The sequence below is a fragment of the Mustela nivalis genome (assembly GCF_964662115.1).
Source record: "Mustela nivalis genome assembly, chromosome: 12".
In the NCBI taxonomy this organism is placed as follows: Eukaryota; Metazoa; Chordata; class Mammalia; order Carnivora; family Mustelidae; genus Mustela; species Mustela nivalis.
In genome coordinates, this window is record NC_139031.1 from 34,245,273 (window position 1) to 34,271,774 (window position 26,502).

The window sequence follows — 26,502 nt, forward strand, 5'->3', positions numbered from 1 at the left end:
CAGGTTGTTTTTATCCTGCTGCTTGGAATCCCATTAATAGTAGCCTTAATTAAATGCCTTATAATACAAACTGAACAGTTTGACTCAACCTCTGTCAGTCAAGTTAATCAGATTGGCCAAGAAGGTTGCCAGCTCATGAAAACTCCCCAAAAGCAGAGACAGTATATGTGATAAAGCCAAATAAAGGCCTCTCAAGACGTCCACATCTTAACCACTAGAGCCTATGACAATGCTACCTTATATTAAAAAGGGGAATTAAGGTTGCAGATGAAATTAAAGTTACTAATTAGCTGACCTTAAAAGAGAAAGATTGTCCTGATTTATCTGGTGGGCCAACTGTAATCAGAGGGCCCCTAAAAGGGTAGAAGATGAAGCAATGTATGAATAATGTGCTGTGAGAAAGAAACAGTGGGCCATTCCTAGCTTTGAAGCTGAAAGGAATTCAAGAGCCAAAGAATGCAATGGCGTCTAGAAGCTGGAAAAGGCTACACAGCAGATTCTTCCCTAAAGCCTCCAGAAAGGAACACAGCCTTGCTGACACCTTGATTTCAGGCTAGTGAGATCCAGTTCATACTTTTTCTTCTTCTTCTTCTTTTTTTAAAAATAATACTTTATTTATTTATTTATTTATTTATTTATTTGACAGGCAGATAGGAAAGCAGAGAGAGAGAGGGAAGCAGGCTCCCCACCAAGCAGAGGGCCCGATGCAGGGCTCAATCCCAGGACCCCAAGACCATGACCTGAGCCAAAGGCAGAGGCTTAATCCACTGAGCCATCCAGGCGCTCCTCCATTTCACATTTCTGACCTCCAGAACTGTAAGGTAATAAATGTGTGTTGTCTTATATCAGAGTCTATATTAATTTGTAAAAACAACAATAAGAAACTAACACGGTGTAAGGTTCATCCCATCCAACTCTTACAGATGTACCAAGAAAGCAGGATCCTATCCTATTTTCCTTGGTCCAATGCTCAAGGTTGTACTTGCAGTGAGGAACCCTGACATATGAGATAGTCTCTCTCTCTGGAACAAAGAACAGGCCTGCTTACTGCTTTCTGTAAAAGTAGCAGATTTCCATAGCTCAGTACTCTTCAGGTATAACATATACCTACTGGGTTCATAGCGTCAACGTGGGCTATATTGGTCCATAGCACTTAGGAGCAAGAAAAACTGATGCAAACATGCTGACTGATGCTCAGGCCGCTTGCTGTGCTATAACTAATACGTTCTTTTGCCTCTGATCTAGGAGTTCATGTCTTCTGCCAGCATCCATGAAACAGTAATAGAGTAACTTACTGGGCTATAATAGGGTAATACCAAATATCAGACCTGATGCTCTCTGGATAATCAAATAGATCATTGAGCCTATACTTTAATATGTAAATTCCCTCCTCCAAATCACCACAGATTGCAGGCACAGGAAAAAATGATAGGGCATTTTAAAAGATAATAGTTTGCTTACTATTATCCTCTTGTGCCCAAAGAGCAGTATCATAAGGGCTTAAGAGCCACTTTCAAGGTCCTAAATCTGGTTCTTCTGTTTATTAGCTGTGTAACCTTGGGCAAGTCCTGTAACTCATCTGTCAAAAACAGGAATAGCTGCAGCTACCTCACAAGGTTGTTGAGACATTAAATGAACTAATGTATGTAAAGTGACTAGAAGAGGCTGAAACACAATAGCACTCAATGAATTTTAAATATTTTTGTTACTAGTTGGCCTTTAGTAAGATTTGGTCAGGACTGATGAGAATCCAAAGGGTAGGAAGGAAGGAACAATTGTCCTTCTGGTTTCAAAGTCCTCATTTTGACAATTTCTTAGTAAGAAATAAGGACTGGATATAAAATAATGTTTTTATAAAAATTATTTAAAGAGGGGTAGAGAATATTGAGAACAATATTTTAAATAGAGGTAGACCAAGACAGATCTCAAAAGCAGAACTGATTCAAGAAATCTGCCTCTGTATTTCTGTTATATAGTCTTCACTGCCTTTGAGTAAAACAAATCTGATTAACACTCCAATTTAATTTACTTAAAGGAGCCGTAATACTCTAAAACTATTTTTATAAGGGGAGGTATTCACAGAAGTAAATAAAATAATTATGAAGCGAATGAAATAACTACACAAGCCATTTTACAAAAGGGATATATTTTTCCTTCTTTTCAATGAATGTTTAAAGCTTTCCTTCAAGCTCTTGGTAAATCTATTGATCTGTGAAACAGTGCACTCCAGGGAGGCAATTCAGTTGACATTATATATCAAATGATGAGATGAATAATGATCATACCATTTGGTAATTAAACGTCTTACAAACCTTTTAACTGACTGAACATCCAAAAAGCCAAACGAGGTCAAACATATTGTATTTTTCCATGCCCATATTATGAATATAAACAATAATGTTGAGAGAGATCCAGAATAAGAGGCATAATAAAAATATAAGATAAAACATATAGGAGACATCTAGCTTACTATTAACTGTATATGTGATGTGTCTTCTCTGCAGCATGCAAAATTAAACAATTCTACTCTTAAATGTTTTCCTTTTAAAGTTGTTACAGAAGTATTTCAAACCACTTCTCTGTATGTGCAAAGATATGGGAAATATTAACTATAATCAGTAAAGAGAAAGTATAACTAAGAGAATATGGATTATACAGAAACCCTGCAATCACCTAATCTCAATTTGCAAATTCTATTACAACAACTTAACAGTGAAGGATACTTACATAAAACTTTACATATTTTATTTATTCTCTAGTCCAGCAAGAACCCCCACATACCCCATACATATACTTACCATCCTCCAAGTGGCTGATCACCAAACCATTTAGAATATAAAAATTAGAAGCCCATATTAATTAAAGACCTATAGAAGCTAAAATGTTTGTTTCTTAAAGGCTACTACTTTCTGTGGCTATAAATACTAGATCACTTAGATTACATCATGAACAAAAAATTCTTTAGTGAGAAATTTAAAAATTTTAAGTAGACCCACATGCCTATTTGTTATTATATAAACTAAAATGTAGCTATTTGTTACACCAAATTTCAATTATCTAAGTTATCTAATTATAATTTCACCTAAGGTCCTTCTGTTAAATATCTAGCACATTTACTTTGATCATCATTCTTAAAAAATTATTAAACAGAGTTTTATTAAGGTATTTAATACATCTATGATAATGACTATAGCTTTAAAATGTAAAATGATGAATAACTGAAAAAAAAATCTTCTGTTTTCCTCATTCTAGAAGCATCAGTTTATTTATGCGGTCAATGTTCTAATCTTACATACTTTAATTAAAATTAGTTATTTTGTAAATTATTGATCATCATGGCTTACAAAGTTTCCAACTGATCAACATGAACAGTAAAGAAACTAATTTCTCCAAAAATTTGAGATTTTCAAACAGATAAAGATATACCAGTTTCAGATTTCTCAAGCATACCACCAATAGGAAAGGTTGACCATATTAAGGAAATATGAATAAAAATCAATTTTTGAGAAAGATTAAGTATAAAACAAAGGTAGAAAATGATCCACAAAGAGAGAGATAAGGCTGGTTATCAGAGGGCATGAAAGATGAATGCTTCCATGAAGGTTATCCTTGACTTCGGCGCTTTGGTCAAACAAGCCCTCTACTAAAATCCCTCAAGGACTTTTTAGATTCACTTTGTGATATTTGAGATCCCCTTTAAAATATCAGAAAACTCTTTAATAAATACCTTCTATTTTCCAAACATATTTTCAAATCTCCCCAAATGTAGATATCGTTAGCTTCAGTCATATTTTCTTATGTGTGTATAAGATTTTTCACCATCATGGGCAGTTAAAATTCCCAACAGTTTAACTCTTATCGTTTAAAAATCAAGTTTCACATTATCTATGGAAATTACTTATTTAACAGTAAGTGATATGGATTTTATTTCAACTATTCATAATTATATTAGTTATCTACTGCTGTGTAACAAATTGCCATAAACTTAGCAACTTAAAGCAACAGGTATTTATTATTCTAGAATCTCTATATGAGTCAGATGTCTGGACACAGCTGAGCGGTGTCCTCTGCCCAGGCTCTCACAAGGCTGCAGTTAAGGGTTGGCTGGGCTGTGTTCTTCCCAGAGCTCTAGATTCTGTTTAAAGCTCGCATGACTGTAGGCAGAATTCAGTTCCTTATGGTTATGAAACTTAGAACCATTATAATGAGGGCTCCATTTTCTTGCTGGCTATAGGCTAGGGGTTGTCCTAGCTTCTGAGAAGCTGCTTGTGAAACACAGTAGTTTTTCAGGTACTCTCAAAATGCGTTATCTTACTTCTTCACACATAGTATGATAATCTCTGACTCCAATTTGTTAAAATGGAGTTTTATATAACATAACTTATTCACAGGAATGACTACCATACCACCTTTGCGATAATCAGTTGGCTAGAAATAAGTCCTAGGTTCTGGCCTCTCTCAAGTCATACAAAGGTATGACTGATTATGGAGTCACCTTTGAGTATGTCTATTCCAATAATTCCTAGATTAAATCATTCCTAGATTAAAGTTATAAACTCTGGAATCAGACTGCCTTGGTTTAAATTCTGGCTCTACCCTTACAAATTACTGATTGTGTCTGTTTCTCCAACTTAAAATGGGATGACTTTATCTTCTCTTAAAGTAGTTGTGAAGTGCTGTGAATTAATCTAAAATAGTTTAGAGAAGTATATGGCAAGTAGCAAGTTTTGTAGAATTTTGCATTAACTAAATTAATATTTGAACATTTATACACATTTCTAATAACCCCATATATATAATATACATATATATGTATATATATGTATAATAAAGGTTTTATTTATTTATTTGACAGAGAGGGACACAGTGAGGGGGAACACAAGCAAAGGGAGTGGGAGAGGGAACCCAATACGGGGCTGGATCCCAGGACCCTGGAATCATGACCTAAGCTGGAGGCAAGACCCTTAACAACTGAGCCACCCAGGCGCCTCATAACCCAACATATTTTACATTCAAAATTTCATACATTGTGACTGTAAAGATGTGTATTGGCATTTCTTCAGATGCTTTGTATTTGCATATGTACAGATGTGTGCTCTGCCAACCAATGTAAGAACATGCAAATTCCTAAAGAGCATTTCATTAGTTAACAAAGATCAAAATACGGAATTACATGCAAGAGGGCAGTCAATAAATATTGCTAAGTAATCATGATGGTAATTGAAATCTACAGTTAAAACTCAATAAAAGTAAGTTATGAGTTGACTTCTGCTAATCACCAGCCTCGGGGACTTACTTCTGCTTTCTATTATACCAATCACAAATGCTCAATTTCTCAAATATTATTATTTAGTGATGAGTGATACCTCCACCCTTTTAATTACATTCAATGAGCTGACTAAAAAATTAGGTGGCAGACCACAGAGAATTTATACAAATCCAAGTACTGCAGATTAGAGGAAATAACCTATTCTTTGAGATGTTGACCAGACCTTGAGACACAATGCAATCATCTAAGAAGGTAAGTCTGAACAAACATTCTTAGAGGACTTCGATATGTTATGCTGACGAAAGTCAGAGCCTTTATTTTACGTATTTACAAAATATGATACTTAAAATAGATCATAAAAGTATAGCGCAAAACGCCTTTTTAAAAATCATTTGTCACCAAGGGTGCCTGGGTGGCTCAGGGGGTTAAAGCCTCTGCCTTCGGCTCAGGTCATGATCCCGGGGTCCTGGGATAGAGCCCCACAGCAGGCACTCTGCTCAGCAGGGAGCCTGCTTCCTCCTCTCTCTCTGCCTGCCTCTTTGCCTACTTGTGATCTCTGTCAAATAAATAAATAAAATCTTTTTTAAAAAATCATTTTTCACCAATAAAGCATGGATCTGAACTTCAGAAAGATAAACAGACTTATCTAAGTTCACAGATACTAGCAGAGACAAAGAACTCCAGTCTCTTAACATTGCAACTAAAGCTTCTCAGTGGAAGCCATACTGCATTGGAAAGGGAGTCCTGGAAATTTATGAGAGAATTTTTCGTTGCAACAATTTGAGACACTGTTACCACATGTGGGCAGGGGTTATGTCTGCTAGTCATCTTGCAATAAAGAAGAAAACTACTGCATCTTGCAAGACTTCTTCCAAACATTCATGAAAATAAAGAACTTGTAACTGGGTCTAACCTTATTTTACATATAAAATATATGGTATTTTTTCATGTTTTTCATATACACTGGATTTATCTGGAGTTCAGTAATAATGTAGATCAAGATAAAGTTATTTTCTTCAGAATTGTCCCACTTTCACCATTTTGAGAAATAGCACTAATGATGGCTCCTGTATTCTTTTATTTTTAGCTATCATAATTATAATTATTCTGCAAGTAGGACAACTCCATGACTACTTCATAAAATCTTCTGGTTTTGTCATGCCTGATCATTTACATTTTCTATTATACTGATTCTTGAAATTATATGTATCAAAACATATCTAAGAATTTCAATTCATATTAGTAAAGGGAAAATTATAAAATATTTGTTATAAATGGTGGACTTATGACTTAGAGTGTTAAGCAGCACTTAACCTACTCCATCCCTTCTTAGGATTAATTTTAAATTAGTTTATACAGGGAAAGGAATCCTTTTCAGGTTTTATAAATGACAATTCTAAAAGATAAGTCACGTTGGAGCTAATATTTAAATGTTTTGAAAAGTGTATAGTACCAAGTAAAAAAATCCTCTATGGATGAAAATTCCAATTTCTAAAGGCTTTTGAACCACATGATCTACAACATCATTGTCTTTAAAGGTATTAAAATCCTAAGCAGAAACACAAGCAAAGATACAATAAATCTTCATTCCTAGGAATGCTTGAGCAGTGCTCTGATTAACCATATATTGCAGTAAATTATACACTGATAGACAATATAATAATTATTGTCACTGATAGACAATATAATAATTATTTTCTATTTTTTAAGTATTTCTCTTATTTTAAGAAAAAATACATGTTCAGTGAACAGAGTTAAATCGTACAGAAAATGAAAAACTTAAAACTATCCCTCAGAAATAACCACTGGTAACATTTTGGTATATGTGTGTATATGTATATGTACACACACACACAAATATATATATATAATCTAGATGCATTATGCATATTACAGAAAAATATAATGTAATGTATGACACATATATAATATACATATGTACCTATATATAGTATAGAATATATACAGATTTCTAGTAATTTTCCTTTGAATAATTAAGGAATTTAATCAAAACATGTTATTTTTGAGGTGTAACTGACATGATATTAGTTTCAGGTGTGCAACATAGTAATTTAACATCTGTATATACTGCAGAACAATCACCACAGTAAGTCTAGTTTTTACTGTCAAAATACAAAGTTAAAATATTAAAGATTCTTTGTTTATTTATTTGAGAGAGGGAAAGCAGGGGGATGAGTAGAGGGGGAGGGAGAGGAAGGAGGAATGAATCTCAAGCAGATTCTGTACTAAGTGTGGAGCCCACATGGGGCTCCATCTCATGGCCCTGAGGTCATGACCTGAGCTGAATCCAAGCCAAGTGAGCCATCCAAACACCACGAATTTCATATAATATTATTCACTGTAATCCCCATGCTGTACATTATATCCCCATGACTTATTTTACAAATGGGAGTTGGTACTTCTGGAACCCCTTTACCTATTTCTATACGCTGCCAAACTCTCTCCTTTCTGGTAATCACTAATTTGTTCCCCGCTTTTACAAATTTGAGTTTCGTTTTGTTTTTACAATTCCACATCTAAGTGAAATCATGTTGATATATGTCTTTCTCTAATTTATTTCACTTAGGGTAAGAACCTCAAGATCCATCCATGCTGTTGCAAATGGCAGCATTTTATTCTTTTTAATAGCTGAATAGTATTCCAACATGTGTGTGTATGTGTGTATACAGGCATAACTTGTTTTATTGTTTTGCTTTACTGTACTTCATAGATATTGCATTTTTTAAAAAGATTTTATTTATTTATTTGACAGACAGAGATCACAAGTAGGCAGAGAGGCAGGCAGAGAGAGAGGAGGAAGCAGGCTACCTGCAGTTTTTTTTAATTGAAGGTTTGTGGCAACCCTGCACCAAGAAAGTCTATCAGCATCATTTTCCCAATAGCATTTGCTCACTTCATGTTTGAGTCACATTTTGATAATTCTTTCTATATTTCCAACTTTTTCATTATTATTTTATTTGTTATGGTGATCTGTGATCAGTAATTACAACTTGCTGAAAGTTCAGATGGTGGCTAGGATTTTTTAGCAAGAAAATATATTTTAATTGAGCTACGTACTACATACATATTTTAGATAATGCTATTACATACTTAATACTACAATATAGTATAAACATAACTTTGCTATGCATTGGAAAACCCAAAAATTCACTTGACTCATTTTATTGTGACCTTTGCCTTATTCTAGTGGTCTGGAACCAAACTCTTAATATCTCTGAGATATACCTGTACTACATCTTCCTTATCTATTCATCCATCAATAGACATTTAGATTGTTTTCATATCCTGGCTACTGTATGAAATGTTGCAAGGAACATAATTTATCTTTTTAAATTAGTGTTTTAATATTCTTTGTATGGATACCCAGCAGTGGAATTGCTAGAACACACGTGTACTTGTATTTTTATTTTTTTAAGGAAGTTCCATACTTCCTTCCATAGGGGCTGTACAAATTTACACTCCCACCAAGAAGGCACAAGGGTTTCCTTTTTTCACATCCTCACCAATACTTATCTCCTATACTTTGGATAATAGCTAATTTGGCAGGTTTAAGATGATCTCATTGTGGTTTTGGCTTACATTTCCATTTCCCTATTGATCAGTGACATTTAATCCATTTTGCGTTAGTATGGTAAATGTAAAATAGTGGTCTAGTTTCACCCTTTTGCATCACTTTCCAGATTTCCCAGCATCATTTATTGAAGATGTTGTTCTTTCCTCATTGCATAATCTTGCCTTTGCAAATGGCAAGATTTCATTCTTTTTGACTACCAAGTAGTATTCCATTGTGTATTTATACCATTTCTTCTTTATCAATTCATCCATCAATGGACACTTGGGATCTCTCCGTAGTTTGGCTAATGTTGATAATTCTGTTATAAACATTGTAGTGCATGTGTCTCTTTGAATCAGTGTTGTTTTTTTCTTTATTTTATTATTATTATTTTTTTAATTTTTTATTTTTTATAAACATATATTTTTATCCCCAGGGGTACAGGTCTGTGAATCACCATGTTTTTATATCTTTTGGGTAAATACCTAGTAGTGCAATTGTTGGATCATAGGGTAGTACTATTCTTAACTTTTTGAGGAAACTCCATACTGTTTTTCAGAATGGCTGCATCAGTTTGCATTCCCACCAACAGTGTAGGAGGGTTCCCCTTTCTCAGCATCCTCGCCAACATCTGTTGTTTCCTGTGTTGTAGATTTTAGCCATTCTAACAGGTGTGAGGTAATATCTCATTGTACTTTTGATTTGTATTTCTTTGATAGCTAGTGATGTTGAGCATTTTTTTCATGTATCTGCTAGTCATCTGTATGTCTTCTTTGGAAAAATGTCTATTCGTGTTGTCTACCCATTTCTTAACTGGATTATTTGGTTTTGGGGTGCTGAATTTGCTAAATTCTTTATAGATTTTGGATATTAACACTTCATCAGATAGTACTATTGGTGGAGTCTTTAGGGTTGTCTATATATGGTTACATGTCATCTGCAAATAGTGACAGTTTTACTTTTTCCTTTCTAATTTGTATGCCCTTTATTTCTTTTTCTTGCTAATTACTATGGCTAGGACTTCCAGTACCATGTTGAATAGAGTGGGGAAAGGGACATCTTGTCTTTGTCCTAATCTTAGAAAAAACTTCAGCCTTTTTACCATTTTTTTTTAAAAGATTTTATTTATTTGATAGAGATCACAAGTAGGCAGAGAGGCAGGCGGAGAGAAAGAGGGGGGAACAGGCTCCCCGTTGAGCAGAGATCCTGATGCGGGGCTCCATTCCAGGACCCTGGGATCATAACCTGAACCAAAGGCAGAGGCTTTAACCCACTGAGCCACCCAGGCGCCCCTAGCCTTTTACCATTAACTATGACAATAGCTTTGGGCTTGTCATATATGTCCTTATGTTGGGGTACATTTCCTCTATAATCATTTTATTGAGAGCTTTATTATAAATGGATAGTGAAATTTGTCAAATGTTTTTTTAAGCATCTATTGAAATGATCATATTTTTATCCTTCATTTTGTTTATGTGGTATATCACTTTGATTTGTGGATGTTGAATGATTCTTACATTCCCTGGAATGCATTCCACTTGATCGTGGTATATGATCTCTTTAATATTCACTGAATTCATTTGCTAATATTTTGTAAGGCTTTTGCCATCTATGTGTATCCAGAATATTGGCCTGTAATTTTCTTTGTGTGGTGTACTTGTTTGATTTTGGTATCAAGGTAATGTTGATTTCTTAAAATAAGTTTGGAAGCATTCCCCTCTCTTTAATTTTTGGAAGAGTTTGAGAATAGGTAAATCTTTAAATATTTGGTACAATTCACCAATGAAGCTATCTGCTCCTGGATTTTTGTTTGTTATTAAGTTTTTGATTACTGGCACCATACCGATATCAATACCATTTCCTTGCTAGTGTATTCAGTTTTCTATCTCTTCATGATTCAATCCTGGAAGAAGGTAAATTTCTAGGAATTTATTCAGTTCTTTTGGATTGTCCAATTTGTTGGTATATAATTGTTTTGGCAGTCTCTTATGATCCCTGGCAGTTCTATGCTATCCTCCTTCACTTCCAATTTTATTTATTTGAGCCCTTTCTCTTTCACTGGTGATTCTAGCTAAATGTTCATTAATTTAATCTTCTCAAGAACAAGCTCTTAGTTTCACTGATCTTTTATATTATCTTTTTCATGTATTTCTACTCTGATCTTTATTATTTCCTTCCTTTTCCAGTGAGATTTTTACTTTCATTATGTTCTCTTTGTATTATTTAGTGCCTTTTCTTTTCAGCTTAAAAGTCCCTTTAATAGTCTTAGAAGTCTTATTTAGTAGTGATGAATTTCTTTAGCTAGATCTTTCTTGTCTGAGGAACTCTTTATCTCTCCTTCAAATCTGAAGGATAGTCTTGCTAGGTAGGGTGTCATTGATTGGAAGTTTTTTCTTTTCAGTACTTTGAATGGGTAAAACCACATCCTTCTGGCCTTCAAGTTTCTAAGACATCTGGTGATAGCCTTATGGGGATTCCTTTGGATGTGACAATTTGTTTTTCTCTTGCTGCTTAAAAGATTCTCTTTATCTTTACATTCGACATTTTAATAATCATGTGCTTTGGTGTGAATCTCTGGGTTCCTCTTATTTGGAACTCCCTGGGCTTCCTGAACCTGGATGTTTGCTTCCTTCATAGGGAAGTATTCAGCCATTTCTTCATCAAATAAGCCAACTGCCTGTCTTTCTCTCTCACTCTCCTCTTTCTGAGACTCCTATAATGTAGATTTTATTCTGCTTGATGCTGTCCAACATGTCCCTTAAGTTGTCTTTATTTTTTTTAATTCTTTTTTTTCTTTTTGCTGCTCTGTCTGGGTAAGATCTGCTGTTTTGTCTTTCAGCTTGCTAATTCATTTTTCTACCCTACCCAGACTGCTGTTGCCCCCCTCTAAGGTACTTTTCACTTCAGTTATTGTATTTTTCAGCTCTGTGACTTCTATTCAGTATTTCTTTAAACTTTGTGTCTCACTGTTGAACTTCTCACTGTGTTCATCCATTCACTGAACTGGAGTTCAGTTCAGGGATCATCTATATCACCGTTACTTTGAATTCTTTATCAGGCAGGTTACTTATCTCCATACCATGAAGGCCTTTTCCTTTTCCTGAGGTTTCATCTCATTCTTTCATTTGTTACATACTTTTTTGAGTCTTTACTTTGCCTAACTCTCTGTGTTTCTTTCCATGTATTAGGTGAAGAAGCTACCTCTGTTAGTTTTAAAGGAGTGGTCTTTGTGTTGGTGATAAATCTTCTTTTCAACCTTGCACTAGGTTGGTGGTCTCTTGAAACTCTGTGGTTGTCTAGACCACCTGATTCATTCTGGTATGTTCCCATTGTTGAGGGTGTGCCAAGACCTGTCAGACTTTCAAAAGGCGGAATCTCATTTAGTTCCTAGTTTTGGGCTGACTGGAAGCCAGCCCCTCAAGCAGCATTTTCTGAAGTATGGAAATTATATATAGTCCTGTAGGGCCACAATCTTAATCTCTTCTGGCCTCTGTCCCAGAATACACAGAGTTATCCCTGGGGTGACAGTTGCAAAAGTGAGAGTTCCAGATGAGCCTGTAAGCTTTCTGGGAGGTCTTGTTGAATTGTAGGAAGGCTAAAAATGTATACAAGGATGGTGTCTTCCTCCTTATGTTCCCTGGGTGTGTCTTCTTGGACTCTAGTTCTTGAGAAACCTTAAGTCTGACCCTCAGGCTGAAGTACAGGCTAAGGAAATAGGCCTTTATCACAGGAAGATTGGGATTATGTTTCAGTGCAGTGCTCTGGGCTGGTGGCCTACCAAGAAATGTCTTTCCAATTATTACCTTTCTGTGGACCTTGGGAATGCAGCTGCTTCAGCCACAGGAATAGGTGATCAAGGGGCACCTTGATCTGTATACATTGGCTGGCTTTAGCTAAGTAGCTAGAGAGGGTGGGGGTTAGGGTACACTTGGCTAGCTTCATAAAGGCAGAAAGAAAATGTCTTGACTGCATTAACCCATGGTTTCTGGAATATAACAGGTTAGTATCTTATCTGTGCACAGCTCTAAGCTAGGAGCAGGTGAATGCCATAGCTGCTAGCACCACCAGCCCCAGCCAGGGCATGGGAGAGTGCTGTGACTGTCTGGACTCTCTGGCTTCAGCAAGGGAGCAGAATGGTGCCACATTCAAGTTCATTCATCTAAGCTAGCAAGGCTGGTGGAGAGTGTTAACACTGACATCCACCAGTGTCTTGCTCTGAAGAGAGTTTCAGCACTCTCCCCCTCCTGCAGATTCTTTAAGGATTTTATTTTTGTGCAATCTCTATAACCAAAGTGAGGCTCTAACCCTCAACTGCAAGATCAAGAGTTGCATGCTCCACTGACTCAGCCAGCCAGATGCTTTTAGATAGGCAAATAAATGTCCTTCATATGCAGCTTAGCACTTTTCAGACTTTTTTTGGTAGTTTTTCTAGGTCTTAGGGCAAATGAGACTATACATAGCTCTTTAAAAGGGGCTCTCAGTTCCCTTCAACACTCTGGGTCCCTTCGACATCAGCCCTATTGGTTTAGTAAGCCAGACATTTTGGGGGCTCATCTCTCCTGTGCGATCCCAAGGCTTGGTGTGGCTGAGCCCCAACTTTTCAGTCCTCTGGGGGAAGCACCAGACTGGTGAGATCCATCTCTACTGGATGTCACTATACCAGGGGATGTGGGGGTAAGACGGTATAAGTACCTCTCCTATCTTGATGTGGTATTTTTATCCCTCATTGTGAAGAAGTAACTCATCTAGTTGTCAGATCCTTCTCAGAGGTAAATAATCCACGAGTAGCTACAGATTTGGAGTGTCCCCGGGAGGAGGGGAGTTCAGGATCTTCCCATGACATCATCTTATGGAAGTCCTCCTAAATTAAGACCTATGTTTCTGATATACTGCTGTACAAAATGCATTACTAACTTACCTCAATATTCTTTGTTAGTACACTGTTGAGATATGATATAATTTATCTAACTAGTTTCCTTTGCCATGGTTAGTTAGGTTGATCCCTTATCTGTGATACAAGGAAACATAAGAATCCATATATCTAATCACCTAATTTGTAACAAGACAACAAGAAGTTGAGCCAGAGCAGCAGCTATCTTCAGATGGGGTGTGGGGGGGAGAATGGTAGTTTAAATCTCTTTTCCATTCCCTTCAAAATCCCACCAAGAGTGAAGTCTCATCTGTGTGAGTATATGTGTAGGAGGGAATCGGGGGTGGGGGGTGGTGCGAGGAAGGGGTGTAGGGATAGATGCTGAAAAAATTGGAATAAGCTTTCCTGTAAGAAAACTTCTCAAAAATTTCTAGGAACGTTGCTGTGCCATTTAATAGTGTAAATGGCTATTATGTAATCCTTTTATATTCTTAAATTATTTTCTGAAAACAAAACACAGAAACCACTTTTCTATTCCTTTAATAACCTTTTTGAACTATTGAGAGGTAAACCCCATCCCTGTTTGCCCCATGAGCTCCTCAGTCTACCTCACTAAGCTGATCCTATATTATGCAAATAGAGATCCCTGTGAAGTGTAAGACTGGTAAGGGTACAGCTCTTTAAATAATGATTAAGATGAATATATTAGAATATTTGCAGGTAAAAAAGTATTAAACAAAAAGGAAAGTTACTATCTCACTTGAATAAGAGGTAAGGAGAGCTCTAGATATAGTAAGTTAATTAAATACCAAATTTATTTATTAATGAAGTCATTTAACATTGTTTAATATTCATTATTTTAATAATTGAATATAAACAAACAATTTCTGACAAGGGAATGGAATTACCATAATTCATCAAAACTAGTTAGTATCTACCTGTTGGACCTGGGAATAGGGTCAGTTTCTCATGAAATATATGCTATGTGGAAAAATGAAGCTTATCTCAATAACATCAGGGCTCTACTGGCAGAGAAGAAAAGAAGTTGGAGCAAGAACCAACAGTGTCTGCTTCAAGCAGACTGACCATTCTTTGTCACCCAAAGACAATTCCAATGGATACTTGTTATCTAGGATAAATAATAATAGCATCCTTCTTATCCTCAAAAGTGTCCTGGATGATGTATAAAATGGTCATTGGCTAGAAGGTGCATATTTATCAAGATTTTGGCCTTAAGTTTTAATTAAGTTAATTAAATACCTTTGTTATAATTATATATGAACATTATATATATATATATGAACTATATATATATGAATTATATAATGTTATATATATAACATTATATAAATATATATATTATATATATATACATTTATATTATATATAAATGTTATATATATAACATTATATATATATGAACTACAGTGAAAACAAAAACAAGGTTTCAGATTGCATGGTCAGCCACATAAAATTTTAAAGTAATTATGAAGCAATCCCTTGCAACTGAAAGAAGAAAGGTGATTTATTTTAAAATATATCCAATAATTCAGAAATTAACTCATTTAGACTATGCTAGCTTCCAAACAATGAATATACCAAGTGATAAACAGGCCAATAAACCTCTTTATGTTTAAATACATAGTACACTTTGGGCTACAAGTAGAACTACAAGAGAAGAAGGACTGTTCAACAGTCCTGGAAATAGAGCATTGGAGTTTTGGACCTAGTGTGCCTTAGTTCACATCTTAGCTGTGCCACACAAGAACTATAAAACACTGAGCAAATTATTTAATCTTTCTGGGCCCCCTCATTCATCTATAAATTGGGGAGAATATTGGTCTCTACCTCATTATTAGTTAATTCATAGGTTGTATTAAATAAGTTAATGCTAGTGAATGCTTAGAAGAGTACTTGGAACTAAATAATAAATGGCAGGCGGTAACAGTAGCAGTAGTAGTAGTAGTAGTAGTAACAATGTCATCATGATCAACAACAACATCATCACCATCACATAGAGCCCAGGGAACTGTCTGAGGGGAACAGACATTAACCCCAAAAGCACACACATTTTCCCAAAACTAAGTAATGCACAGAGACAATAAAGTATTCTGAAAAGCAGAATTAAGTGTGAAGGCAAAGCAGGAATAAAGGGTAACCAGCGAGGAGGTAGAAAGAAATCAAGGGTGAGATCAGGAATGGACTTATCAGATGGACCTCTTCCACTTAAGTTCCTCTTATCTGTAGTCAGGCATATTGCCAAATGTCTAGCATATATTGTTAAAGGGATTAAGGCTTCTCAGCGTCTCAGAATAATGCTCTTCTCATTTCAAGATAGCATTTCTTAACACACAAGTTCCTGAAGGCAGGTTCACATTGAAAACCAAAATCTCAAAGGAGATCAATGGTTGGAGACCAGAGTCAACTGGATGTAGTTCTGGACAGAGGAATGGACTTCAACATTTCTGAATAGCCAGAGAGAAATATGTAAAGAATATAACAAGGAAGATAAATATAAAACAAACGGTACTTGAACACTACGAATATAACATTACTTAATACTGAATAACTAACTATACTTCCAGACACACTACAAAAAAAAAAAAACTGAAATGTGAGTAAAACTTCTCTTCCAGTTCACTCACAAGAAAACATGAAGCATGATTATTGCTGCCCAGCCTTGCAAGCTGTCGGAGACACTCCAAACCCTGAGACTGACTGAATTCTCTGGAGGAAAAAGGGTCAAATTTATGGTTAAGAACTAGAGATTCCTTAAATGAAACAAGATGGGATTGGGGAGAGACAAACCATAAAAGACTCTTAATCTCACAAAAGGAATTGAGGATTCTGGTAGGGGGGTGTATGGAGAGGGTAGAGGGTTGCAGAAATTGGGGAGGGTGTGTGCTATGGTGAGTGAAGTGTGTAAACCTGGTGATTCACAGACCTGTACCCCTGGGGCTAATAATACATTATATGTTAATTGCGATTCTTGATAGATAACGCTATGTATAATGGTAAAAAAGACTGTCAAATATTTAAGATGGTTCATTGTTTAGATGAGAATAAAATGCATGTGTTGTATCTAATTGATGACAGAGTTAGTTGAAATCGTTATAACATAAATAGTTCATAGCTGTGAGAACTGATGGTCTATTGGGTACCTGGAGACAAGAAAAATGTATTTTATGGATATAACTAAAAAGTAAGCATGAACCATTATCAAAGAATTAAATGAATAAAATGTATCAGCAAATTTTTTAAATGAACTATCATTCAAGAGGGGTATAAACTAAAACTATTTTGCATTTGGAAAAAACACAAGAGAAATTACAGAAGAAAGTATTTATGTGAAATAAGTATTTATGTGAAAGTATTATATGACAGATTCTTTATAAGGCTGAAGAGAAGCGCTATATTTAATTAGCAAATTCAGAAACTTTTCCAACAAAACCTTTTTATTGATCTTTCTTCTGTAAATATTTACTTTTAATCTGATCTAGGCAATCAAATAAGAGATCTTCATTTGTCTGCATCAGACTTTTCACATATCTTTAGGGAAGTGCTCAGATCCTTGTAATTTACAAATTAAATATGTCGATATATATTATATGCTATCATATATTATTGTCACTATAATTTCACAGAATTCAAGATGCTAAGGTCACTTGAACTTCTTTTTTCCTCCCAAATTATTTCAGATGATAATATACACAAAAGACATATTTTTAAATTCTTTATATAAACCTAATAGTTATGTAAAAGAAAAAAAAAACTTCAAAAGACTGTTTCCAAAAAAAGATTGCTCTCATGTGAATACACACGCTCAATTAATAAATAAAATACTCAGGATTACTAGCATATTTTAGTAGGCTAAGGTTTACTGTTATTTTCCAATCTTACGATTCTAGAGTGCACTTTGGCAAATCCATTCATTTGTGTTGTTTATTAAATTCTCTGAGGCTACTGATCCATGTGCTTAAGCAGAAAAAGGCAAAGAAAAAATCATCACAATACTGTAGTCTCAAAAGTTTTTATTCACATTACTTTCTTACAGAGGACCCATTGCTTAAGACCAAAAATAATATGGCAATTGAGAATTATGGTTGACATTTAATTGTAGGGACAAAAATGAATATTTAAGTCCAATATAACAAGAATATTTATCCCTTGATATACTGAACATAAAAAGTATTCACATCTGTTTCACCGCTTTGCCTTCATGGGCTTAAACCTGCCAAATTATTCCATTTGATTTCAGAGAATTCTCATATGGCAATCTATTTTATTTACTTTATCTTCAATAAAATGGTTCAGTGAGCATTAGCAACTCTGAGACACAAGTTTCAATCAATCTTGAGGCAAAGGCGTCAATCTATATTAGACCTACTGTGCTGTGAGTCGCAGCTAGAAAGTTGGATAAGGCAGAGCAACAGCGAACATGAGAGCCAGACCTAATAAAGCCATGGTTAAGAGAGAGAAAGGTCTCCCCAGGCTTTCCCATGCATCACTTATACAATGCCGGGTGCTGGGTTCAACACATGAAGAGCTCCTTAATAAGGCTGACAGCTCAAAGAAGGCTTCAGCCTCCAACTTTATTTTACATGACACCTACAGTAATAGTCTCTGTTCTCCAGCAAACAATAGAGAAAACTGGAATTGCCAATAGTTAAAAATGAGGGTTGTTTATTCACCCCACAGATATAATACAGAGGGGAAAAAAAACTAAAAAAAAAAAAAAAATCAAGCTGCAACACATTTCTTCTACAACATTTTCACACAATTACTAATGTAACAGTAGTTTCAGTGGACCTTTCCTTACAAATTTGTATGACATTTTTAAATATAGCTGCTCGATCAGATTTTAACCACAAAACAATCAGTAGGTTTGAGCAACAACTCATTTTGGAAAATGATATCATTAAAGACTAATTCCAAGAAATGTGGGGCAGGACCAATAGATGCCGTGAAAATGTCTCCCAAAGCACAAACTTTGTAATAAGTGATGCTGGTTCATATCTGATATGGGCTGTAAAAAGCAGATTATTGTAATGGTATTCTTCCCAGCAAATAAGACCATTAAAAATGTACTTAATGTTCAGTTGAATTGAAAAGCAAGCCAGTTAAAATCCATATTTTGCTGTTGTGTATAATGGTATCAGAAACTTTACCGGCGGATCACTCCAAACCACAAACTTAAAATTATAAATATAAACTCTCTTTTTTTGATAGAAATAAGTTTCCACCTTTTTAAAATATAATGCTGTTTTTCTGCCCAGGTTCTATGATCACAGTAAAATCAGTAAGAGTGAAATTTGGAATGACAGTTTAATACAAATTTATTTTAAAATGTTCTAATATTTGCAGATATATGCTTCTCAACCCATTTTTCTGGAGACCAAATATATTATATTTCTAGAGGATTCAACATTGCAAAGCAAAACACCCCAAATATGTGTTCATATATATAGATGCTTCCATATAATTCTGCCCTTTACACTACTATATGAACATTGAAGACGAATAATAGAAAACTAGTCTGATAGGTTAGTAGAATAGATTCTGCAAGCTCAGATTCTTTAAGAGTATTTTAATTAATCCAAACAGCTATTCTACAAAAGAGCCAGTACCAGACCAGCATCCAGACCTACCGAACGCCAAGAAAGCACAGTTCCTCAATACTGATGTGATCAACAGGCAAGAGATTAAAAGGGACCTCTGCATATTAGAAAAATCAGTATTTTGGGTGAAATCTAAACATTTCATATTTTCTTCTTACCTGGCTCACTATCTTACAAATATATATGTTTATCAAATTACATTTACTCTGAAGACCATATATTCAGTACAATATTAATCCTTATATTTCCCACAAAGCTAAGGACACTGATGAAATTTGTAGAAAGGTATGATACCATGCAGGAAAAGTCCTGGGCTGGGTGAAAAAGAAGAAAGGAACAGGACAATTACAGTGGAAGAGGTAGAGATGTAAACATGCTTTAAAGAGATAGATAAAGGGAAAAACTATAGAATGTGAACTGACAAAAAAAAGTGGGCAAGTGTAAGGCCAGCGATTCAAGGCATCTATATCAGAACAATGGAGAGAAAAAGTTAGTATTTGGGTTTTGGCAGATTCTGGAAAGTATAAAATACCAGGGTAGGTTGCATTTTAGCCTTGGGTTAGCCAGCATGAAAAAAATTTTTTTAATGTTTGCTATGCCCTTTGTATGAATATATACATGTAATTCCCAGGCCTATTCTGTGAAGGAGTACTATTATCTCTATATTCTAGATTCAGAAATTAAGGGTTAGAGAGTTTAAATGGTTTGTCCAAGGTTTCACATACAATAAGTTTGTCCTGCACCCATGATTCAAATCTAGGCAATGTGACTTCCAAGCCTCTGTTCTCAAATATAGCCTATATATGTGCAATTTTGTTCACTCTATTTTTTGCTAAGGAATGTCAGCATGCCATGAGTAGGAATTACTGACCCAGACCCTCGTCAGCCAAATCAGCTTCCTTTTTGGTCCATTTACTACTTTTCAGTAACTTAAAAATTTGAGCAAATAAATTGTGATGTATGATGCTTAATTTTCAGCAAGTATTTATGAAGCTTATAGCAATTTCTCTAAGTGTGAGATTAAAGTTTATTTCTAATACACTAAAGTAACTAAAACTTACATCTTAATTGCATTTAATAGTCTTATGATGGAAACTCTGAAAATAATTGTGACTATGATGATGTAAGACACACACATATACACCCGCACTCAGGCAACTACCCACTGACCCATACACACAATGGGCCTCAGTTGTAAGTTATATGATACAACATTTTAGTTACCATTTTAGAAGTAGAGGCTAGGGTAAGTTATTTAACCTCTCTAGGAGATAATGGGGATAATGCTAAACAAATTGCTTAAAAGAGGAAGATTCAACCAAGTATTCTCTTTAGGGATTTGGGGCGAGGGGAGGGAACACAACAGTAGAAACTGAAGAAAAAAAAACAAGTATTTCTTGAAAATAGCTATGTATTATGTGCTAATTTTTTTTTACTATGATCCAACAAACTGTTATTTCTGTCCCACTTTTACAGTTTGAAAACTGATATGCAACAATTTAAGCAAATTAACCAAAGTTGATTAAAAATGCTAGCATATGGCCAGAGGGATGCAAAGCCCTATCTACCTGATTTCCCAATCCTTGCCTCTCCATCATTCCACTCTTCTCTTGTCATAATACCTCCAGCTCTAGGGTCCATAATTTTATATATTCCCAAAGGAAAAAAAAAAAAAAAACCAACACTTTTTCAGAATGTATTTTTTCATTAAGATGAACCATTGCCATTTTGCATATGCATTATTTCCACCAATGTGGCTGGTCTTCATTTAAAAATATAAAAACTACTAAAAGTATATGCCTAGAAAAAGTCTAATTAGCAAGTTCCAGAAGTAGTTTTGAGAACTAACTTAAAACACAATTATGTTTCCCTTCTGGGAAAAAGACTCTATTTTCCAAAAATTATTTCTTTCATGGTTCCATGATGTTCATTGTCAGGTAACTCCCACTTATATGTCTTAAATCTGCCTACTATTATTAAAACAAATGTCCTATTACTCAAAAAATGAGGATTTAAATATTAAAAGATCTTACAAAGATGGAATATATCAACAAAGTCATTGTCTATAGTAAGCATACATTACTTAACCCAGAAAAAAAAGAAAGATTGGGCCTTAGTAGATATTCTATAATTACCTAATTGTTTATTATTTATTATTAACTATAAAACCACAACAAGCTATATTAATTTTCCCAAATCATTTAAATTCTTTGTGTTTTAGTATTTCCACTTAATAAACAAAGGATAATAAGGTCATCCTTATGTCATAAGCAATGCAAGAGTAAAATTAATGAGTTTAGTGAAAAAGTAAAATGAATAAAAAGTTGCGAAAGTGCTTTAAAAATCTTAAACCCTAAATAAATGCATAATCATTTTCTTTCTATATCTGGCAAAATAATAAAGTTGGTACAAAACAAGAAGTCCACGATCAAAATAGTAGGGAAAATGCCTAAGAAATATTTGGCTATATAATTCAAGCACACTGAAAAAATAACTCTTAGGTAAGATAAGGAACCACTTTCTGGAGAAAGTTTTAGAAATGGGTAGAGCAATACAGGCAGAACAATGAGGATTCTGAGACCTGTCCCACATTTTCTGTGAAACCCTTTGATAAAGAATTCTGGGATGGGGTAGGAAAGAAATAAAAAGTAATTCAGAATAACCAGATACCATGTTTCCCTTCTCTTTGAGGTTAAGTCTAGGACGAGAAATGACATGATATAAACTTCTCACTTAAAATTTCTTTTAGTTTTCTTTTTATAATTAGATTTTTATAGATTTGGCCAGTTATCACATACTGCTTAATTGACACCATAGTTTAGTGGTGACACTGAAAAAATTACTTTATAGAAACATTATATATTGTATAAGAGTGGGAAATACATCTACATCTCTTAGAAATGCATCTCATGTCAGGTCTGTGACCTTTGCTTTATACCAAACAACGGATTTAACATTCTCTAAATTGACACCACAAACATCAAGGAAAACTCCCATTAGATATAAAGAAGTACACATTAAAAACAAAGAAACAAACAAAAACAAATGCTTTCTAAACAGCTGACTTGCTGGATCTCAAAAAGGCTTTAAGAAAAAAAATCAAAGTTTCCAAAAAAAAATCATTACCAGTACATTATTCTATTTATTTTTTGGCATTTCTAGACTTCCCAAAAAACCTCAATAGCAACTCAATCTTAATAAAGTAATACTGAAAACATCAGTATATTAAAAAAAAAAAAAACCCACATAATGATAACCAAAACTAAGCCAAGAGCTTTTCTTGACTAATCATTTCCTTTCAATATTTCAAAACCAAATTCATCTTCTGCATAAACTCGTAATAACTAAAAAAAAAAAAAAAAAAAAAAAGAAACCAAGTTTCATAGGAAGGGAAAGCACAGCAACGAGTGAAATGGCAACAGCAAGAGAAGAGACAGTGGTAAATATTTCCATAGTCATACTTGACAAGTCTCTGTGGTTCACTGATAACTTTTTTTAACATTTAGGCAAAGACACCTAACCAAAAAATTAAAGAATAAAATAAACACTAGAAAAACAGACAAAAGCACAATGAACCAAAAAGAATTATTATGAGAAGGCCACTTACGAATTTCTCCCAAATCTTCCACAAGACTTTTGAATCAACCTTGATACGGAGTCCTAGGTAAACTCAATCCCAGCATCACATTAGAAAAGCCCTGTTAACAGAAAAAAAAATAACTGTCACTGCTTTAAAAACTAATTTTAAATTTATGTCACAATTAGTTCAATGACTTCATAGAACATAAAACATACTCAATCTCAAATAAAGATAATTGTTAATGTATTCATTGCTTTGGAACTCTTCAAATGTGTATGAAAATGCTTTTCTACATTTTAATTTTGAAAAGTTCAAATCCATTGTTTGGACCAAAGCAAGGACCTCCGAGACAGCATGAGATGCATTTCTAACAGATGCAGATTTTATTTCCACTCTTCCATTGATTTGGCAGGTTTAAACTTTCGGTGATTAAATTTTATAATTTATAGAATGCAATTATTTATGTCTCAAGATTCCCAACTGAAAACATGACTGATTTCAATTGCCTCTTCAACACAGACTTAATGAGTTTTGTAGGCCTTTCCACAATTAACAAATTGGTAGTAAGCATTTTCTCCTTATAATTGCAGTGGAAGGGTTATTACCTTAATAGTTATTTGAATGAGTATTTCCTAGACCCATTTCCTACTTAACGACTCTCTTTTCTAGTCTCCTTCTTTAACCTGAAAGATTTAGCTCATACCTTTCTTAGGCTAAAATAAGTGTTCTTAAGGACCAACAAAATTACGGAATTTAAGATTGACACACCAACTTCATGGATTGGTATGGAGCACATGGAAAGCTGCATGGAGATTAAATCAGTCTAGCAGGAAGAAGTCCTGTATTCTATTAGCAATATCTTCAACAGGCATTGAAAAGGATGGATGACATCGTATGCCATTTAGACATTTCACTAATTATTTAAATTGTTCCCAAACACTTCTGGCTAAAAATCCTTTCTTCCAATGAAATCTTAGTGATGGGTCAACTAATTACACAGATAAAAACAAAGTATTCTGATTGAATCAGAACTCCCAACACTCAATACCACTCCTGTTCTTTACCCAGGTACTTTGGGGGTATTCTACAAAGTCTTAATTATTCTGCAAAGTATAGCCTGAAACCATTGTTTTAGTTATCAAGGTAACTCAAAGTCACAAAGATTAAGGTAATTCAAATGCCTGTTCTTCACATTCTAGCAGTCTTTCTGTATTGCTTCTGTTGTTCATTTTTCTCTTAATGATAAAATTTTGCACATGAGCAGGCTCCCCTCTTGATTTTCCTTGTGTTAATCTTTCTTTCATAATAATTTTTTGCCTGATACATGCCACAGGAAAAAAAAAAAAAAACAAACAGATTTCTTATTAATAGGCAGCAATCTAAATTATTTCCTAATTCTATATTGGCTTATTTCTCCTTCCCACTTTCACAGATATCAAATTTTCTTAAGTCAATCTATAAATTCTAGATTTTTAAAGAAAATCCACAAACACATTTTAAAAGTATATGCTATAGGGGCACCTGGGTGGCTCAGTGGGTTAAAGCCTCTGCCTTTGGCTCAGGTCATGGTCCCGGGGTCCTGGGATCAAGCCCCACATTGGACTCTCTGCTCAGTGGGGAGCATGCTTCCCTTCCTCTCTCTCTACCTGCCACTCTGCCTACTTGTGATCTCTGTCTGTCAAATAAATAAATAAAATCTTTAAAAAAAAATAGTATATGCCAGAGCTCAAAGTAAATTTCAAAAATAAAGGACAGAGAGAAGGAATCCATTCTACCAATTATCAGGTTTATTGCCAAAGCCAGGTGCAGACAAGGAAATGGAGTCTGGAAACAAACCCATATATCAATGGGAGTTTTATATATAGGAAGGGTAATACCACAAAGTTAAAGAAAAGGTTGATGCTGAGTTGTGTAGACAAAGGAAAACCAGCTCAGAATATAGCAAAAAATAAACTTGGCTCCTTATTTTATACCATATACAAATTTGGATTCCCACGAAATTAAAGAGTTTTAAACATTAAAGCTATCCTTTCAAAGCTAATAGAAAAACTTAGGTGACTATTTTTGACACCAAAAATTAAAAAACAATTCTGAAATAAGACTTAGAATAGCACAATTTAAGAAATTAAAAAAAGAAAGAAAGAAAGAAAGACAGACCTAGAATAGTATGGCATAAACCTGATAGATTTGGCCAAACCAAATGAGAATTTTTCAATAAATGATACCATGGCTGAATTTTATAAATAAATAGAGAAGATCTAAAACCAACAAGGAATTAATATTAAAATATATACTCAGAGGAAACTAATAAAAAAATGAGCAAAACCCCTGAACAGGCAGTTTCTCAGAGGGGGGAGCCAGAACAGCTATCAAGTATAGTTTAAAATGTTCAATATCATTAGTTATGAGGAAGACACAAGTTAAAAAAGCAAACAATGAGATATCACTTCATGCTATCAGAAGAGCACACATCTGAATGCCTGATTCTACACTGTATTGGCAAGAATACGAAAAATGAGCACTCTCTTGCTTACTGGTAATGGAAGCATAAATAATACAGTTATTCTTAAAAGTAACTTGGGAGACCTAAAATACTTACCTGTTCTGTATGGACCCAAAACCTCCTATGCAGATACCAACTATAGAATATGTTAGCTTAGATTTTATTCATTTTTTATTTGCACATTTTTCTCTCCCACTAGCTTCTCCATTTTCATTATTCATTTGAAATGAATTCATTATTCATTATATCAATTTAAAAGTTGATAAATCAAGAAATAGCAATAAATGTATCATTTGCAATTATGGATATATAAAATAAATTGTGGATATGAATACCAGAAACTTGTTACTTCTGTATAGCTGGACTGGGTAACAGGAAGATATAAGGGAAAAGGATGCTATTTTTCATTATAATAAGCCTTCTGTTTCATTTTATTTTTTAGCTGTGTGCATGTATTTCTTTGATAAAAGTCAGAATTAAATACAAAAGCTAAAGAAGTTAATTTAAAAAGTAAACAAAGAAGTTATCACCACAATAATACACAGCTGCATTTTTCTTAAAATAAAACTTCATTTTATTTAAATAAGCATTATTAATTTATCATTATTAAATATTATTTGTTATTTAAGTAGTATTTTAGTAACTTAAAGCTCAAGAAAGAAAACATAAAATATGTCATAGATTACAGATCACAGATCTCACTTAATTTAAAAAACAGCAACAATGATTTAAGCCAGTAAAGGACAAGGCAAAACCAGAGCTAAAGAGGCTAATCAGAATTCTCTTGCATACACACATTCACATACGTTGATTGGCTGACCAGGCTCTAAGATAAAGCCACAACCCTGCTCTCATATAGAGTATGTAGTATAATGAGGACTATGTAATGAATATGTAATGAATATGTAATGTAGTTATTACAGTGTATTGAGCAACATGGTGTATGTGTGTGTGTGTGTGTGTGTGTGTGTGTGTGTGTATATATACACACATATATATATATATATATATATATATATATATATATATATACAGGCAGCACTTAATTTAAGTCAAAGAAGACTTTCTGGATAAAAGGATCCCTATGT

The 26,502-nt window shown here is 34.3% G+C and overlaps 1 protein-coding gene across 37 annotated transcripts in view; it reads right to left on the reverse strand.

The window, feature by feature from the left end:
• FOXP2 (forkhead box P2) overlaps window positions 1–26,502 on the reverse strand; it is a 547,754-nt gene that overhangs the window by 363,544 nt on the left and 157,708 nt on the right. For all 37 annotated transcript variants that reach the window (XM_082692999.1, XM_082692975.1, XM_082692972.1 and 34 more), the window contains one exon: window positions 22,939–23,029. The gene's annotated coding sequence lies outside the window, so the exon portion shown is untranslated. The remainder of the gene's footprint in view (window positions 1–22,938; window positions 23,030–26,502) is intronic.